Here is a 19626-nt window from a genome sequence, read left to right as displayed (position 1 = left end):
TATATATTTTTAAATTTTCTTTTCCTTTTTTCTCTTTTTGTGAGTGTGTATGTGTATGTTTCTTTGTGTGATTTTGCCTGTTGAGTGTTGCTTTTACCATTTGTGGTAGGGTTCTGATTGTGCACTTTTTTTTTCCTTTTTTCTTCCTTTTCTTCTGAGCCATGTGGCTGGCAGTGTGTTGGTGCTCTGGCCGAGTGTCAGGCATGAGCTTCCGACGTGGAAGAGCTGAGTCCAGGACACTGGACCACCAGAGACCTCCCAGCCCCATGTAATATCAATTGGGAAGAGTTCTCCCAGAGATCTCTATCTCAACACTAAGACCCAGCTCCACCCAAAGGCCAGCAAGATCCAGTGCTGGAGGCCCCAGGCCAAACAACTAGGAAGACAGAAACACAACCACACCCATTAGCAGAGAGGCTGCCTAAAGTCATACTAAGTTCACAGACACCCCAAAACACTCCATCAGACATGGCTCTGCTAACCAAAAGGACAAGATCCAGCCCCACCCACCAGAACACAGACACCAGTCTCCTCCACCAGGAAGCCTACACAAGCCACTGAACCAACCTCACCCACTGGGGGCAGACACCAAAAACAATGGGAATTAAGAACCTGAAGACTGCCAAAAGGTGACACCAAACACAGTAAGTTAAACAACATGAGAAGACAGAGAAATATGCAGCAGATGAAGGATCAAGGTAAAAACCCACCAGACCAAACAAATGAAGAGGAAATAGGCAGTCTACCTGAAAAGAGTAGAATTCAGAGTAATGATAGTAAAGTCGATGCAAAATCTTGGAAATAGAATGGAGAAAATACAAGAAATGTTTCACAAGGACATAGAAAAACTAAAGAGCAAACAAACAATGATGAACAACACAATAAATGAAATTACAAGTTCTCTAGAAGGAATCAATAGCAGAATAACAGAAGCAGAAGAACGGATAAGTGATGTGGAAGAGAAAATAGTCGAAGTAACTGTGACAGAGCAGAATAAAGGAAAAAGAATGATGAGAATTAAGGACAGTCTCAGAGACCTTTGGGACAACATTAAATATACCAACATTCAAATAATAGGGGTTGCAGAAGAAGAAGAGAAAAAGAAAGGGACTGAGAAAATATTTGAAGAGATTATAGCTGAAAACTTCCCTAACATGGGAAAGGAAATAGTCAATCAAGCCCAGAAAGTGGAGAGAGTCCCATACAGGATAAATTCAAGGAGAAACACGCCAAGACACATATTAATCAAACTATCAAAAATTAAATACAAAGAAAAAATATTAAAAGCAGCAAGGGTAAAGCAACAGATAACATATAAAGGAATACCCATAATGTTAACAGCTTATCTTTCAGCAGAAATTCTGCAAGCAAGAAGGGAGTGGCAGGACATATTTAAAGTGATGAAAGGGGAATACCTACAACCGAGATTACTCTACCCAGGAAGAATCTCATTCAGATTTGACAAAGAAGTTAAAACCTTTACAGACAAACAAAAGCTCAAAGAATTCAGCACCACCAAACCAGGTTTACAGCAAATGCTAAGGAACTTCTCTAGGCAGGAAACACAAGAGAAGGGAAAGACCAAAAAAAAAAGCAAAACAATTAAGAAAAAATGGTAATAGGAACACACATCTCAATAATTACCTTAAATGTAAATGGATTAAATGCCCCAACCAAAAGACATAGACTGGCTGAATGGATACAAAAACAAGACCCATATATATGCTGTCTACAAGAGACCCACTTCAGACCTAGGGACACATAAAGACTGAAAGTGAGGGGATGGAAAAAGATATTCCATGCAAATGGAAATCAAAAGAAACCTGGAGTAACAATTCTCATACCAGACAAAATCGACTTTAAAATAAAGACTATTACAAGAGACAAAGAAGGACAAGAGACAAAGAAGGACACTACATAATGATCAAGGGATCAATCCAAGAAGAAGATATAACAATTGTAAATATTTATGCACCCAATATAGGAGCACCTCAATACATAAGGCAAATGGTAACACCCATAAAGGGGAAATTAACCGTAACACAATAATAGTAGGGGACTTATTACCCCACTTTCACCAATGGGTAGATCATCTGAAGTGAAAATAAATAAGGAAACACAAGCTTTAAATGACACATTAGACCAGAGGGACTTAATTGATATTTATAGGACATTCCATCCAAAAACAACAGAATACACTTTCTTCTCAAGTGCTCACGGAACATCCTCCAGGATACATCATATCTTGGGTCACAAATCAAGCCTCAGTAAATTTAAGAAAATTTAAATCATATCAAGTATCTTTTCTGACCACAACACTATGAGACTAGATATCAATTACAGGAAAAAAACTGTAAAAGATACAAACACATGGAGGCTAAACAATACACTACTAAATATCCAAGAGATCACTGAAGAAATCAAAGAGAAAATCAAAAAATACCTAGAAACAAATGACAATGAAAACACGACCACCCAAAACCTATGGGATGCAGCAAAAGCATTGCTAAGAGGGAAGTTTATAGCAATACAATCCTCCCTCAAGAAACAAGAAATATCTCAACTAAACAACCTAAACTTACACCTAAAGCAATTAGAGAAAGAAGAACAAAAAATCCCATAGTTAGCAGAAGGAAAGAAATCATAAAGATCGGATCAGAAATAAACGAAAAAGAAATGAAGGGAACAATAGCAAAGATAAATAAAACTAAATGCTGTTTTTGAGAAGATAAAAAAAACAACAACTGATAAATCATTAGCCAGGCTCAACAAGAAAAAAAAGGGAGAAGACTCAAATCAACAGAATTAGAAATGAAAAAGGAGAAGTAACAACTGACACTGCTGAAATACAAAGGAAAATGAGAGATTACTACAAGCAACTATATGCCAATAAAATGGACAAGCTAGAAGAAATGGACAGATTTGTAGAAAAGCACAACCTTCCAAGACTGAACCAGGAAGAAATAGAAAATATGAACAGACCCTCACAAGCACTGAAATTGAAACTGTTATTAAAAATCTTCCAACACACAAAAGCCCAGGAGCAGATGGCTTCACAGGTGAATTCTATCAAACATTTAGAGAAGAGCTAACACCTATCGTTCACAAACTCTTCCAAAATATAGCAGAGGGAGGAACACTCCCAACCTCATTCTACGAGGCCACCATCAGCCTGATACCAAAACCAGACAAATATGTCACAGAAACAGAAAACTACAGGCCAATATCACTGATGAACAGAGATGCAAAAATCCTCAACCAAATACTAGCAAACAGACTCCAGCAGCACACTAAAAGGATCATACACCATGATAAATTGGGGTTAATACCAGGAAAGCAAGGCTTCTTCAATATATGCAAATCAATCAATGTGCTACACTGTATTAACAAACTGAAGGATAAAAACCATTTGACCATCTTAATAGATGCAGAAAAACCTTTCAACAAAATTCAACACCCATTTATGATAAAAACTCTCCAGAAAGTGGGCATAGAGGGAACTTACCTCAACATAATAAACGGCATATATGACAAACCCACAGCAAACATCATTCTCAGTGGTGAAAAACTGAGACCATGTCCTTTAAGATCAGGAACAGGACAAGGTTGCCCACCCTCACTACTATTATTCAACATCATTTTGGAAGTTTCAGAGAAGGAAAAGAAATAAAAGGAATCCAAATCACAAAAGAAGAACTAAAGCTGTCACTGTTTGCAGATGATATGATACTGTACATAAAGAATCCCAAAGATGTTACCAGAAAACTACTAGAGCTAATCAATGAACTTGATAAAGTAGCAGGATACAAATTAATGCACAGATATCTCTTGCATTCCTATAGATTAATGATGAAAAATCTGATGAGAAATTAAGAAAACACTCCCATTTACCACTGCAACAAAAAGAATAAAATACCTAGGAATAAACCTAACTAAGGAGACAAAAGACCTGTATGCAGAAAATTATAAGACACTGATGAAAGAAATTAAAGATGATACAAACAGATGGAGAGATATACCATGTTCTTGGATTGGAAGAATCAATATTGTGAAAATGACTATACCACCCAAAGCCATCTACAGATTCAATGAAATCCCTATCAAACTACCAATGGCATTTTTCACAGAACTAGAGCAAAATATTGCAAAATTTGTATGGAAACACAATAGACCCCAAAAAGCCAAAGCAATCTTGAGAAAGAAAAACGGAGCTGGAGGAATCAGGCTCCCTGACTTCAGGCTAAACTACAAAGCTACAGCAATCAGGACAGTATGGTACTGGCAAAAAAACCAGAAATATAGATCAATGGAACAGGATAGAAATCCCAGAAATAAACCCACACACATATGGTCTCCTTATTTTTGATAAAGGAGGCAAGAATATACAGTGGAGAAAAGATAACCTCTTCAATAAGTGCTGCTGGGAAAACTGGACAGGTACATGTAAAAGAATGAAATTAGAAAACTTCCTAACACCATACACAAAAATAAACTCAGAATGGATTAAAACCTAAATTGTAAGGCCAGACACTATAAAACTCTTAGAGGAGAACATAGGCAGAACACTCTATGACATACATCACAGCAAGATCCTTTTTGACCCACCTCCTAGAGAAATGGAAATAAAAACAAAAATAAACAAATGGCACCTAATGAAACTTAAAAGCTTTGGTACAGCAAAGGAAACCATAAACAAGACGAAAAGACAACCCTCAGAAAGGGAGAAAATATTTGCAAATGAAGCAACTGACAAAGGATTAACCTGCAAAATATACAAGCAGCTCATGCAGCTCAATATCAAAAAAACAAACAACCCAATGCAGAAATGGGTGGGAGACCTAAATAGACATTTCTCCAAAGAAGACATACAGATTGCTAACAAACACATGAAAAGATGCTCAACGTTGTTAATCATTAGAGAAATGCAAATCAAAACCACAATGAGGTTTCACCTCACACTGGTCAAAATGGCCATCATCAAAAAATCTACAAACAATAAATGCTGGCAAGGGTGTGGAGAAAATGGAACCCTCCTACACTCTGGTGGAAATATAAATTGATACAGCCACTATGGAGAACAGTATGGAGGTTCCTTAAAAAACTAAAAATTGAACTACCATATGACCCAGCAATCCCACTACTGGGCATATACCCTGAGAAAACCATAATTCAAAAAGAGACATGCACCACAATGTTCATTGCAGCACTATTTACAGTAGCAAGGACATGGAAGCAATCTAAGTGTCCATCAATAGATGAATGGATAAAGAAGATGTGGCATGTATAAAGAATGAAATATTACTCAGCCATAGAAAGAAATGAAACTGAGTTATTTGTAGTGAGGTGGATGGACCTAGAGTCTGTCATACAGAGAGAAGTAAGTCAGAAAGAGAAAAATAAATACTGTATGCTAACTCATATTTATTACATCTAAGAAAAAAAATAAAAACGTTCTGAAGAACCTAGGGGCAGGACAGGAATATAGATGCAGACTTAGAGAATGGACTTGAGGACACAGGGAGGGGGAATGGGAAGCTGGGACGAAGTGAGAGAGTAGCATTGACATATATGTGCTACCAAGTGTAAAATTGATAGTTAGTGGGAAGCAGCTGCATAGCACAGGGAAATCAGCTCGGTGCTTTGTGACCGCCTAGAGGGGTGGGATAGGGAGGGTGGGAGGGAGATGGAAGAGGGAGGGGATACGAGGATATATGTATACGTATAGCCGATCACTTTGTTATAAAGCAGAAACTAACACAACATTGTAAAGCAATTATACTCCAAGAGAGGTTAATTAAAAAAAAAAAAAAAAAAAAAGGAGCAGTCTTTATCCTAACCAGGGGAAATTGCTGTTCCTATGTCTAGAGCAAATATTACAGAAGGTGGGCCTAAGAGAAGTTAATGAGCTCAACAGAAACAAATATTTAGCAAAGTTGACCAGTCAGGGTTCTGTTTACATTCTGACTGTCAACTCTAATCATGATTTGAACTCCTATCTGTGTTTATCAATGGAATTAATGCCTGTTGGTTCTGCATTTCTCAACCAGGACCCAAGCTCAGTCAACATTTTCATGTCAGAGCAGCAAGAGTTAACTGTGACAACCACCATCTATATGTCTGCCTAAGTCAGGTCACTTGGATCTTTTGTCTCTGGGAATTTCTCTCCCCACCTGGCTGCCTCTGGCCATCGTATTTGCCCTTTTGATTCTACATCTCTAGCTATGACTGCTTGAATCAAAATGAATACCTGACCTTGGCTCCTTGACTTTGAGCTAGGATTCTGGGTCAGTCAATGAGTCTTTGCAAGTGGTGGCATGGAAATATTATGATTATTAATTATAATATATTAAACCTTATATTATAAATAAAACTAAGCAAATAACTCTATACTACCCAAAATATTGAAACGTAATACCCCAATTAATTTATTTACTAATTATTTTTTCCAGGTTTGTATAATAGTCCTAAAAACAATCCTAAAATTCCTCATAAGGAATTCTGAATGCAAGAGCTTCATAACTGGCCTCCCAGGCCCCCACCTGTCCATTCTCCCATTCTTCCTGTTCGGTTTCTTCCCTAAGTGCATGGCTTATCAGGTTATGTCCCAGATCCAGAATTTTGACCAGTTTTTCAATGCCTTCAAAATAAAACTCAGTTCCTCTTGTGACATCCATTGTCTGACAACCATCAGTCCTCCTCTCTTACATATTTTATGCCCTTCACTCAGCCCAGTCCCACCCAGGAATGAAAGGCTCGCTGTTCCCCATGATGCTCTTACCGTGACCATGAAGCTGGAGCTCCCTAGACCTACACTGACCAGTATGACTGCCAATAGTCATGTGTAGCTACTTAAATTTAAGTTAATTATAATTAAACAGAATTAGAAATTTATTCCCTCAGTCACACTAGCCACATGTCAAGTGTTCAAATGGCACATCTGGCCGGTTGCTACCACATTGGATGGTACAGATAGAGAACATTTCCAACATCGCAGGGAATTTTATTGGACAACACTTCTTTCTTCTAATCTCTACATGTCCAAGCCTACTCATCCTTTCTGGTCACACTCTCATATGCCACAATCTTTCCACATGAGAGCCATATAGCCACTCCAAGAAATTTCAGTCTTTCAGTTATTCTTCTCTTGGTAGTTGTGATAGACTGAATGTTTGTGTCCCCCACTCCAAAATTCATGTGTTGAAATTCTAACCCCCAATGTGATGGTATTTTGAGGTGGGGATTTGGGGAGGTGATTAGGTCATGAGAGTGGAGCCCTAGTGAATGAGATTAATGCCCTTATAAAGAGGGCTGAGAAAACTCCATGCCACCTTCCACCATACGAGGAGACAAGAAGAAGACAGGCTGTCTGCAAGTCAGGAAGTGGGTCCTCACCAGACACTGAATCTGCCAGTACTTTGATCTTGGACTTCCTTCATTCAGAACTGTGAGAAATAAATGTTTGTCTATTAATTCCCTCCATCTGTGGTATTCTTCATAGCAGCCCAGATGGACTGAGGCATAGTTAAGTGTCTAGGCTTTGGATCTTAGCTGGAAATATCTCTACTGATTACTAGCTGTGTGACATTGAGCAATTCACTTAACCCATCTGTGCTCAGTTTCTTCATATGTAATATAGAGATAAGATGTACTTGCCTGGTTGCATTATTACAAGCATTAAACAAGTTATTAATATTTGTATTAATGGACAATGTTAATGTATGCAAAGTCTTCCAGCAGAATACTTCTATTAAATACATAGAATATCTTCTATTAAAGGATACAGACAGGGTTTCCCTGGTGGCACAGTGGTTGAGAGTCCGCCTGCCAATGTAGGGGACATGGGTTCGTGCCCCGGTCCGGGAAGATCCCACATGCCACGGAGCGGCTGGGCCCGTGAGCCGTGGCCGCTGAGCCTGCGCGTCCGGAGCCTGTGCTCTGCAACAAGAGAGGCCACAACAGTGAGAGGCCCACGTACTGCCAAAAAAAAAAAAAAAAAAAAAGGATATAGACAATAGGTAGGCAAGCAAATAAACAAGAAGCTATATTAAGGAGAGATTGGGTGGGAAAAACAGCAGAGTAAGGAACAATTGGAGTGGCCATGGTGGGTAGGGAGGCAGTAACTTCTATGTAAAGGAGGTGGTCAGAATAATTTTCCCTGAGAAAGCAAAGACTTGAAACTGCTCAAGGAGTGAGTTACTACAATATCTGTGGTAAAAGCATAGTGGCGCAGAGAATACCCTGTGTGAAGGCCCTGGTGGATACAGATTTGAAATATTAAAACAGTGGTTCTCAAAGGGTGGCCTGAATTTTTTCCTACTTAAAATGTCTGAATCAGGATTTTGATGTGGCCACTCCTCCTATGCTGGGGCATTGGGCTTGCCAGGTGGAGAATCTCCATCAAACTGTTAACTAACCTCATCTTCCAAGTTGTCCCTCCACGTGAAAGCATCCACTACTTGCAAAGTGATGCTGAGGCTTAAAGAGAGCTTGTCCATCCAGGATTCAGTACCAGCCTGGACATGCAGTAGGACACACTACCTGGTCTTTTTTTGGTATTATCACTGTACAGAAAAGAAAAAAGATGTTTTTCATTGAAATAGGCAAAATTATACTTTGGTTACAAAAATGCTCACATCTCATTTGCTCTTTTTCCCCATAAAGCTCACCGTAGATTCAGGTGACACCAGAGCAGATGGTTCAGAGATTCATTCTGCCTCAGGCTTGTGGAACCCCCATCCCCCATGGTGCTGCCAGCATGGGCACAGCAGCGGATATGAGCACATGAGGGTCTCACGCAGGAGGTTAAATGCTTTAATCTGGAGGTAACACACCTCTCCTGTGCTTACAGCTCATTGGCCAGGACTGATCATATGACCCACCCAACAATAAAAGTAATGGTGAGGAGTGGCCCTCGCATGGGCTAAGAACTGTATGTGGCCAACATCGGAAGTCCCCACCACAAAGGTCCATTCGGAAATGACTCTCCCAAGATATATGGCTAAGCAGGGGCACTAACAGGATGAACACCAGCTCTGCCAAGCTACAAAATCCTTGCTCTCCTACCACATCCCATGCTGCTACAAAGGGCTCCTTGGGAAATAGAGAAAATTCCTCTCGGATCTCAACTGGCTGCTGAGTAAAATCTGAGGTGGACACACTTCCGAGGACACCACCCAGAATCTGTTCAGAGGAATCCCAAAGGAGCGAGATCACACACAGAGAGTCAGAGGAGGGATTCTCCCAGACTGAAGACCAAGGTAACATGAGCACATCTTCAAAGCAAAGACATCACATGTGATACTCTGGAAATGCCTCTTCACAACAGCATCCTCTGCTTATTGTCAGTAACCCACCCACCATCCCTGGGTCCATACTTCTGGGAAAATGGCAATTGCTCTGTTCCCTAATCTCTAGTCAAACCAAATATCTGGCTTGTGTCTCTTTTGTTGGACAGCTGCAAAAGGCACCATCATTGCTCTGGCATTCGGACAGCTGAGCAAAGCCTGAGCCCAACTGTCACCTGTGCGTGGAGAGAACCGGCTTCCGCTCACTTAGTGCATCCAGAATGGGACTTGGTTGCTCCCGGTCTGGAGTCTGGACAGTCTCTGTGAACAACAAAGTGTTCCTTTGTAGACAAGATCCCAGTAGAAACAAGCATCTTTTGACAAATCTCCACAAGACAATAATAGTGCTCAACAAGAAAACTCAGGAGGGAATTTCATTTTAAACATGTGCTCCATAAAATGGAAGCCAAAAGTCCAGAGGATGCAGCTTTGGGATGCAGAATTTCCCAAGTTCATATCTTGTTGCTTAAAAAGTGCCCTTTGACTTCAGCACTAGTGGGTCAAGCCACGTTTCCTGCCCTTCATCAGGCTGCTTTGAGACCAGCTGTGGTGCCAGGTAGCACAGAGGAAAAATGCTGTCTTTGGGAACTAGAGTCCTGAACTCAAGGCCAAATGCCCCATTTTAGCTGTGTGAGCAGCAAAGAGTGGCTCAGTTTACTCATGTGTAAACTAAGGATGAAAATACTGCTCGTACAAAGTTGAATTAGATAAAATGAGACATAGTGAAACACCTAGAATGGTGTCTGGCTTAAAATGACAATTCAATCTGTTGTGCCGGTCTTCTTAGTTACGTGAGTACCGTTAACTTTTGAAAGGAAAGTCAAAGACAGTGCTGATGAGGTGACATCAGAGGGTACCCAAAAAGTTGGTGGCCCTCAGTGGAGCATCCTTTGGGAATGCATCGGGTCCAGGGTCTGGTCCTTAGTCTCTGAGGTTGAGAAACTTGTTCAGCACACTCAGAGGATCAGTCTCTTACTGATGGGTGGATATAAGAAGTCTTCCCTTTCCTGGGAACCCTTCCTAAATATCAAGTGTTAGTCATCAAAATCATCACAGGGTGAGCAAAAGCAAAGGCACAGAAGGGTTGCATCCAGATGCCATCTAGACCACTGTTCTCCAAAGTTTAATTTTCATCTAAATGTTGTGTTTTCTTTTAGATGACAGTCTAAAAACAGCATGTAACCACATTCTGGATCTGAACTACCATATGTGGCTACCAAAATTTTAAATTCAAATTAATAAAAATTAAATAAATTTTAAAATTCAGTTCTTCAGTCACACCAGCCACATTTCAAGTGCTCATGTCTACATGTTGGACAGCACAGAAAGTTCTATTAGACATTGCTGTTCTAGATGACTATTTCATCCATGAGTATTGCCGTAAGATTTAAGACCTCTGATTATGTTTTGCCTTTACCACCGAATAAGGGCCAAACAATATCACTTTGTTGAAGGCTGATACTAAAAAGGACCAAGAACATAATTGGTACGACACAGTCCCAGTAGTAGCAGTAGCAGTACTCAAAGTTGTCATATTAACAGAGAGGAGAACAGGTGGGTGACAGCAGGAGGGGTCACTCTACTGGTATGTGCAATCACAGGAGTCCGAGCAGCAGAGGTTTAATCTGTGGCTTAGAGTCCACGATCATAGTGAGAAAACAGAATTGTCAGGCTCTAAAGGAGCCCCTGCCTCCTAATTCCTCCCAACCCGTTCAGAAAGTCTCCACGGGGTGTCCCCTGTGTGCCTGCGAACACACAGACTGTTGTTTGGAAACACAGTCCTCTGGGCCGTGAGACACAGCCTGCCATTTTGTCTTTTCCTGCCAGGCCTGGCCAGGTGATACGTCAGCCACTTCCTGCTCCAGAGACAGGAGACCCCTGTGGCCTCCTCCCAACCTGGGGAAGCTTCATGCAGAAGAAATATCTACCACCTGTATGCCTTTGTCTTACTAAGTGGCAGCTTTCAGACATTTCAGTGATGTTGCAGCCTTTGTTACTTTTTTACTGGTGCATCTTCCTCTTTTCAGGCACCGGCCTGAGTCCCAAGCAGGAGGCAGGGCCAGAAGTGCTACATACCATGCTTCACTCACCCATCCCTCCACACCTAAAGGTTTTGGGTGGGGGGTGGCGGAAATATGCATCTTCATTTTCTTTTCCATTGAGGTGCCCTCCTCCGGGCTAAGTGGAATTTTTTTTTAATTTAAAATTAAAAATTTTTCACAGTGCTATATTTAAAATAAATAGCTAACCAGAACCTACTGTATAGCACAGGGAATGCTGCTCAATATTCTGTACTAACCTAAATGGGAAAAGAATTTGAAACAGATTAGGTACGTGTATAAGTGAATCACTTTGCTGTACACCTGAATCTAATACATCGTTAATCAACTATGCTCCAATATAAAATAATTTTTTAATAAATAAATAAAATTCATGATGACAAAAGTAAAAAAAATAAATAAATTATTTTAATTAAAAAATTTAATGGGGCTTCCCTGGTGGCGCAGTGGTTGAGAGTCCGCCTGCCGATGCAGGGGACGTGGGTTCGTGCTCCGGTCTGGGAAGATCCCACATGCCGCAGAGCGGCTGGGCTCTTGAGTCATGGCCGCTGAGCCTGCACGTCCGGAGCCTGTGCTCTGCAACGGGAGAGGCCACAACAGTGAGAGGCCTGCGTACCGCAAAAAAAAAAAAAAAAAAAATTTAATGAAAAAGAACCTAAGATCCTCCATGTAGAACTATGTTAAATACATTTGTAAAAAGAAGGAAAGAAAAAGCATTTCCTGTGGTCAGGTCTGGGTAGTGGGACTCACTTGTTCCACAACTTATTGCATGCCTTCTAGGTGCCAAGCACAGTTAAGACACTGAGGATATAGCAGTGAACACAACAAATATCTACCTTCATGGACTCTAGTGGAGAGACAAACAGTAAAAGCAAAACGAGTGAGAGATATAGTCTATTAGATGGTGATGAGTGCCATGAAGAAAAGTGAAGCAGAGGTGGGAGACAGGTAAGGCTCAGAAGGTGGAGGTAAGTGCTGTTTGACAGTGTTCATTCAGCAAGGGCTCCACTGGCAAGGTACCATTTAAGCACAGAAAAAGGGAAGGGAGTAACCCAAGCCCACTGCAGATTCTGAAATTCCTCCTTGTGGGGTCTCAGCCCTCTCTCCTTCAAATCCTCATGAATCACTTCTGTCTTCCAAGTACCACCAACCCAGTTTTGTTGAACTTCCAGGAATTTGCATTAACAAAACAATACCCTGGGTTGTTTGGGGTTTTTTTTAAGCACTCCAAATATAAAATTATGTTCTAATATTAAATATGTTCTTTTAAATGAAACAGCCATTGCCCAGAAATTCTGATGGACGCTCTGTCCCCAGATAACTGCCTTATGGAAAGCAATACTTACAGCAGGTGGCATTCTTCCAAAACCCACTTTGGGCTTTTGTCTTTCTGAAAAATCTGATTTTTCACATTTTCTCTTACTCGGAGACATTTGTGCACATTATACCTTATTAGTAGCAGTCAAGAATTAGTCAGAAAAATACACTGTAGGTATTTCAAACAGGAAGGGAAATAGGTTCTAACAAAATCATTGGAAGAGCTGAAGAAGAGAGAGTTAGGGAAAGCTTCCACCAGATCTCAGATTCACCACTAGTTTTTAGAGGATTAGCAAGTTGCAGTCACAGAACAACCACTGAAGATAACCACAGGCAGCAAAGAGACAGGTAATCCAAGGATAACATCTGGAGGCCATCGCAAAGCCTCCCATTTGCCAAAACTCATGCATCTGCCCACCACTGCTGGAGAAGGAATAATATTGATTTGGCCTCTGTTCACCTGGTGAATCACATCTTAGTGCCTGTGGTCATTGATGAAATCTAATCTGGAACCTTGCTGCAAGGAATTCTGGGAAATGTCATTCCCAGGCTCCAGCCTCTGTGATTTAGGGGAAAGCATGATATCCTCACCCTAGATGGGTGAGAATTGTGCCTACACTGACAGCAGACTCTCCTGCCCAGTCAACTCACTATGATTTTCAACTGATAAATGTAACTTGTGCAACAGTGGTATCCCTCCCCCACTATCCTAGCTAAGCACTCCGAGAGGCTAAGTTTAGCATCTCAAGTAGAGTGACAGCACTTTTATCTCCTAGGTCTCCTGAGTCTTTCAGTTGTCCTGAGGGAAGACAACAGATAGAATTCTCCCAGTGGCAGAACTTAGCTCCCTGCGGGAGTGGTCAGCTGGTGGGCTATTGACCCAGCACTGTTCCCACTCAGACAGGAGAGTTGACCAGCACCTGAAAGAGGACACCCTACATTCAGGTTCTCTCCCTCTTCCTTGTAGCTCCATCACCCCATCCCATCCCACTTGACATCCCACACAGAAAGCCCTGGAGTTTAAGATCTCTCTCCATGGACCCTGATGGGCCATCAGAAAGGGGTTCAGTGGAGCATTAAAATAGATCTTCTAATTAGTAGAAATTAAAGCTCACTCCCTTCTCCTCAAGGACCCCATCTACACAAAACATTGTCTATTTCCATTCTCCTGGGGAGGTGTTTTCTATCAATCCCGGGAGAGATTACCCGCCTCTGTAGAATGACCTAAAATATCACTTCTTTCAGTTCCAAAAAGGAAGACAAAACAAGTTGAGTGTCCATGTAATTTTGTAAAGGTGTTGAGCCCCTGGTACGTGCACTACAATAGGGTTCCCAGGCACTGAGAGTGAGGGATGCAACAACTGTGCATTTGAGAACTCCCCAGATTAGAACTCTCCTGAGTTCTGACTGTTGGAAATTATGGTGAATTTTCAGGGATGCACAGTCAAAGACAGTCAGACCGTGATAAAATCACATGGTGTGAAATTTACATTTTACAGAGCACAGAATTGTTTTTATTTGTTCCAAGTAACTTGGAATGACTTTATCAGTAGACTGTGCAGATGAAGTAAATCCAAACGCAATATGTCTTCTAAAAAGAAACTGAAATCGCAAACACACTTAGTTTGCAGAGCAAGTACTCAAAGCACACTTGTGTGGATGAAGCAAAAATGTATTCCTGTATAAAAACCAAATGTTCCATCTTCTCAAGTTAGGCCAGGAGAGTGTTTAATGTGACCTAGTATGAAGTCCATGATATGGCCTTTGTCCCTAAGAATACCTAAGGTTCTTAATCTTTTTGATCACAGACCCTTTTAACGTCTGGTGAATGGTGGCCTATGTTTGCTATAGTTTTACCTGCTCCGTGTATTTACTCATCTCCCTTCTTCTGGGGCCTGTGCAGGACTCCTCTCCCACTCCACGTGGTTCTGTAAGACTGTCAATATCACTGTGGGGCCACAGGGTGCAGATGTGACCCAGGTAGATCAACAAGAGTGGCTCAATGCCCTAAACTCAGTGAATGGTGAAGGCATGTCTGAGTGACCCAGGCAGGGGACTGAGAGCCATTCTCTTTCTACTCGGTAGTACTAAGCTGGGAGGTGTGAGTGCAGGGTTGCTGGCAACCTTTATGTTCACCAAGTGCAAAGAACCTTGAATCAGAATGAAGTGAGAGGCAAGCTGAGTTGAGGGGTGGAGAAAGTGAGAAACAGAACAACCATATTCAGCCATTCTGGAAGCTACTATTGTCCCGCGTATGAGCCCATGGAAAATAAGCCAATAAATTACCTTTATGCTCAAAATTTCTCTCTTATCCAACTAAGAGTTCAGGATAAACAGATCCTCTGCCAACACACATACCTACAACCTGTGTGCATAAAATAATTCATATAATATCAGAGGCTGAAGTCCTTCCAAGGACTCTAGGTAAAGAGGCCCTGCCCATCCAGTTTTCTAGATGGTCTTAGAGTAGAGCTGATTTTACAGTCAAAACCATCTTCTTCCTACGCATCAATGTTCTGTTACACGTTAAAAGGTTAGCCCCTGGAAAGGTAAATACCACGAGCCATTACCAGTTGTAACAGCCATTAACAAACAGTCCAAGGGTCATAACTATAATTCAGAACTACCTGCATAGACTTATTTGGCCACAGATGACAGACAAGTGACATTTTACTCTTAGGATTTGAGTTCAAGCAACTCATTTTCCCCATTTGTGCAGTTTCCCTATTTGTATAATGAAAACTTTGGACATGTTTCCAAAGGTCCTTTCACTACCGGATCTGTTAAATTAACCACAAGTGCTTCTTCCATTTTCGATTATAATATCATCTAAAGCCAAGTCAAAAAAGGAAATATTTCTTCAGTGAGCACAGCACTTTGCTTTCCCCCATCTGTGAGTACTGATGTTATACAGACTAGCTTTGGTTTCCTCTCTACCAGAGCTGTTTATTAGAATAGTATGCAGAGGAGGCTACAGATTAATAGGGACATCCCATTACCCTTTAATGGTTGCTCTTTTAGTTATTCCAGAAAGACTCCAAACTCAATTAAATTCTCTAGGTTCGCAATCTCCTTGGGAAGTTTGGGAAATGAATGTGTTAAGAGTTATATTTATTCATAATATTTTAAAACAGATATATATGTATAATTAATATATATTGTAATTATATACATATTATATATAAATATATATTTAAAAATAAGTTCATATATGTGTGTGTATATATATATATATATATATATATATATATATATATGAACAGAGCAAAACATTTTAAGATACAATGCCCAAATACATGGGAATATTCTCATTGGAGGAATAAAATTTAGATCTTGCAATTTGAAACATGGAAACACCTTTGTGCTAGAATCATCTCCAGAGGAGAATGTGTGAACGAATAACTATAGCCGAAATATAGTGTTTTTCTCTTTGAAATAATGTAATGGGGGTCCCAGTCGGAGCCTCATCTATGCCCACCCTGAGGTTTATTCACAGCCTGCAATCATGGATGCACAGTGAGGTCCCAATGAGATTTATTTCAATAACAGAGAGAGAGAAGAGTGCCCTGGTAGGGAAAAGCTTATGAGTGCCTTTATACAAGTTTGACCAGAGAGCAATGTGTCTGCACCTGTGGGGTGAGTCTGGGTACAGCTCACACTGTCAGTCAGAGATCCTTGAGGTCCTCTACACAGGATCTGAGCCTGATTTGTGATAAGGGGGCTACCATACAAAAGCAAATACAAGTTAGAAGAATGGGATACATTATGTGTAAGTTACCAGCAACCTTGAAGCCAGCAGCTGAGGCACCGTTGGACAAGGTGTGTTTGAGGTCAGTTTCAGTGGCCTTGAGCAGGCACTGGTAGGCACCAGCAGTCCTGCTGAAAGCTTTGACAATCAATGTCCAGAAAACATATTGCACTAGAAATCAAGACTGGGAGAGGAACGAAGCTAAAGCCACACCACTCGAAAAGGACAGGTTCCTAGAGGAGAGAAGATGGACCCACTTCTTGGGATTCTCAGAACCATATGGAAGGCTTTGGAGGATACTTGGAGGCTGGAGTTTCTCCCCATTCCACTCCCACCCTCCCCCTGACCCGTGCAGTAAGGTGGAGTTTCCTTATATTTTATGTTCTGCATTCTATGCAGAAAACCACCCTATCTCCCCTCAAGATGATATGGCCTGGGCAGCAGAAGTACCAATGAGGTAGGCCAAATGGAGCTTTGCCCTACAGTGGTCAGAAGATAATTAGAACATGGAAATTCTGGGCTGGGTTCTACCATTTCAGGCCCTCTGCCCAAGTCGACATTATAGATTCAAACTGAGACCAGCTGCCAGATTTCCAGTTCTCCTTTCTCTGGATTCCGTATTTGTAAAACAATGCTACACCATTTGGATACCTTTGAACGGAAATATCCAGTGATTGTCAAGGTGATGAAATGAGATTGGAATAGTCCAGAAACAAATCTATATAAATGACACTTGGAAATCTTGGGCCTGAAATGAGGAAAGAGTGGGCAGACCTGCTTAATGGTGACTGACTCTAAAAATCAGTTCACTGTTCCCTGGTCTGTTATCCAAGAATCTATACTGTATACAACTCAACAACAAAATCGAAACAACATGGTTTAAAAAGGGGCAAAGGATATGAATTGACATTTTTCCAAAGAAGACACACAAATGGCCAAAAAGCACATGAAAAGATGCTTAACATCATTAATCATTATGGAAATGCAAATCAAAACTGCAATGAGATACCACTTTATAACAGATGGGTGGATAAACAAAATAGGGTATATCAATGGAATATCATTTGGCCAGAAAAAGGAATGAAATTCTGACACATAACAGGATGAACCTTGAAGATATTATGCTTAGTGAAATAAATCAGATACAGAAGGACAAATATTGCATGATTCCACTTCTATGAGGTCCCTAGAGTAGTCAAATTCATAAAGAGCAAAGTAGAGAGGTGGTTGCCAGAGGCTAGGAGGGCAGGAAAATGGAGAACTATTGTTTAATGGGAACAGAGTTTGCATTTGGGAAGCTGGGAAAGTTCTGAAGATGGATGGTGGTGATGGCTGAACAACAATATGAATATACTCAATGCCAATGAACTGTACACTTAAAAAATGATTAAAATGGGGCTTCCCTGGTGGCGCAGTTGTTGAGAGTCTGCCTGCCGATGCAGGGGACGCGGGTTCATGCCCCGGTCCAGGAGGATCCCACATGCCGCGGCTGGGCCCGTGAGCCATGGCCGCTGAGCCTGCACGTCTGGAACCTGTGCTCCGCAACAGGAGAGGCCACAACAGTGACAGGCCCGCGTACCGAAAAAAAAAAAAAAAGATTAAAATGGTCAATTTTATGTTATGTATGTTTTACCACAATTTTTAAAAAAGAATCTGTACTTGCCACCCTTTCCACGTGCCTTTGAGCAACGATCACGTGTTCAGGTTGAGTGTCTCTGGCTCTCGCTGGCACCACACCATTTGCTAAGTTGGATGCCCTGTCACGAAAGGTGGCTTCAAGTACTCTGATGAACAAAGTTTACACTCCGAACACTCCCCTTTGCTGATGTGACTAAGTGATTCTACAAGATCCTGTGCAACCCAGGCTACCACCGTGTGGCAGAGAACAGGAAGGGACAAAGAAAAATCGGACATCAGTGTCAGAATGTCAAGCTCCTGCTGTCTCAAGTGGCTGGAGGAGCCCTTAGAGGCACCAAGCCCACTGCAGGGGGGCTGTGTGTCCTCAGTCCGCTCAGCCCCATCTCAGAGAGGCTGGCTTCATTTATGCAGTGCATGTGGTTTACAGAAAAGAGAAGCAGCAGCACCAAAACCACACCACTCCATATGCATATGAAGCCCTTGTTTAGAGAGGCTCAAAAGGGAAGTTCTTAGTCTATAATATCTCTTCCCTGAAAATTCCTTCCGGGCCTCCTCCGACCTCAGCACTATATAGAGATGTCAAGTGTTTATCCAAGTCGCCTCCTGCTTTCTGTGGCTCAGCCTATTCAGAAAGAATGTGGCTTCTCTGTTCCCTGCCCCTCTGAATATTCTGGCTCCCCTTGGATTCCCATAGCTGATTTTCTAGCTTTCCTCTTGCTCACCCATTCTTCTGGTTTTCAAATTGACTTTTACTTCACTTGCTTGCGCAAAGGACCGGTGAAGCACATATATACATAAAGATTAGCAAAATGACACAATCAGGATTGAAGAAGAAAAGGAGAAAGAAAATACTTAAGCTGTAAAATTTAGCGTAGCTACTGTAGCTTCAGAGAGATGCATTGTTACACCAGCTCTCCATGCCAAAACGAAGACGCCTAGAAGTTTCTAAGGGAAACAGTGCTTTTGAGGATAGTAAATTTTGAAATTTCTTACTTTATAAAAGGGACATTGACAGTGAGACATTGTCACACTTTCATGGGATATGAAAAATTTCATATGGCTTTGTCGTGTTCCCATTTTTACTGCTTCCGGATCGGTTAGACCGTTTTCTCTTGGGTTCTATTCTCTTTTCAGTGGCCAACTTGGAGATCAAGAGTTCTTCAAGTTACAAACTTTTCTATGCCATATTTCCTATTATGTGGGATAACTCAGGTCCTATGGCAAAGCCAGTGAGGAGCTATGGTGTCAGCCTGCACCAGGAAGTCCTTCCTCCCCTATAGATTACTCTCTAAGTCAGCATATCTGACCATCAGATGCCTTTAACTACCTAACCCCTTACCCACTGCCCCGTCCCACTACTGTGTCTAAACAGTTGAAAAGTGGACAGAAAAGCTTTGTGGTGTAAATTTTCCAACATGGTTAATGGTGGATCAGTGACAGCAACTGGTCACAATGCTGCATCCTATCCCCCTCCTCCTTGATGTGAAGGGAATAAGGGGTCAACCTCTCATCCACCCTG

The sequence above is a fragment of the Phocoena phocoena genome, chromosome 5 (genome assembly GCF_963924675.1).
Source record: "Phocoena phocoena chromosome 5, mPhoPho1.1, whole genome shotgun sequence".
NCBI classification, from domain to species: domain Eukaryota; kingdom Metazoa; phylum Chordata; class Mammalia; order Artiodactyla; family Phocoenidae; genus Phocoena; species Phocoena phocoena.
Note: the sequence above shows the minus strand (reverse complement) of the source record.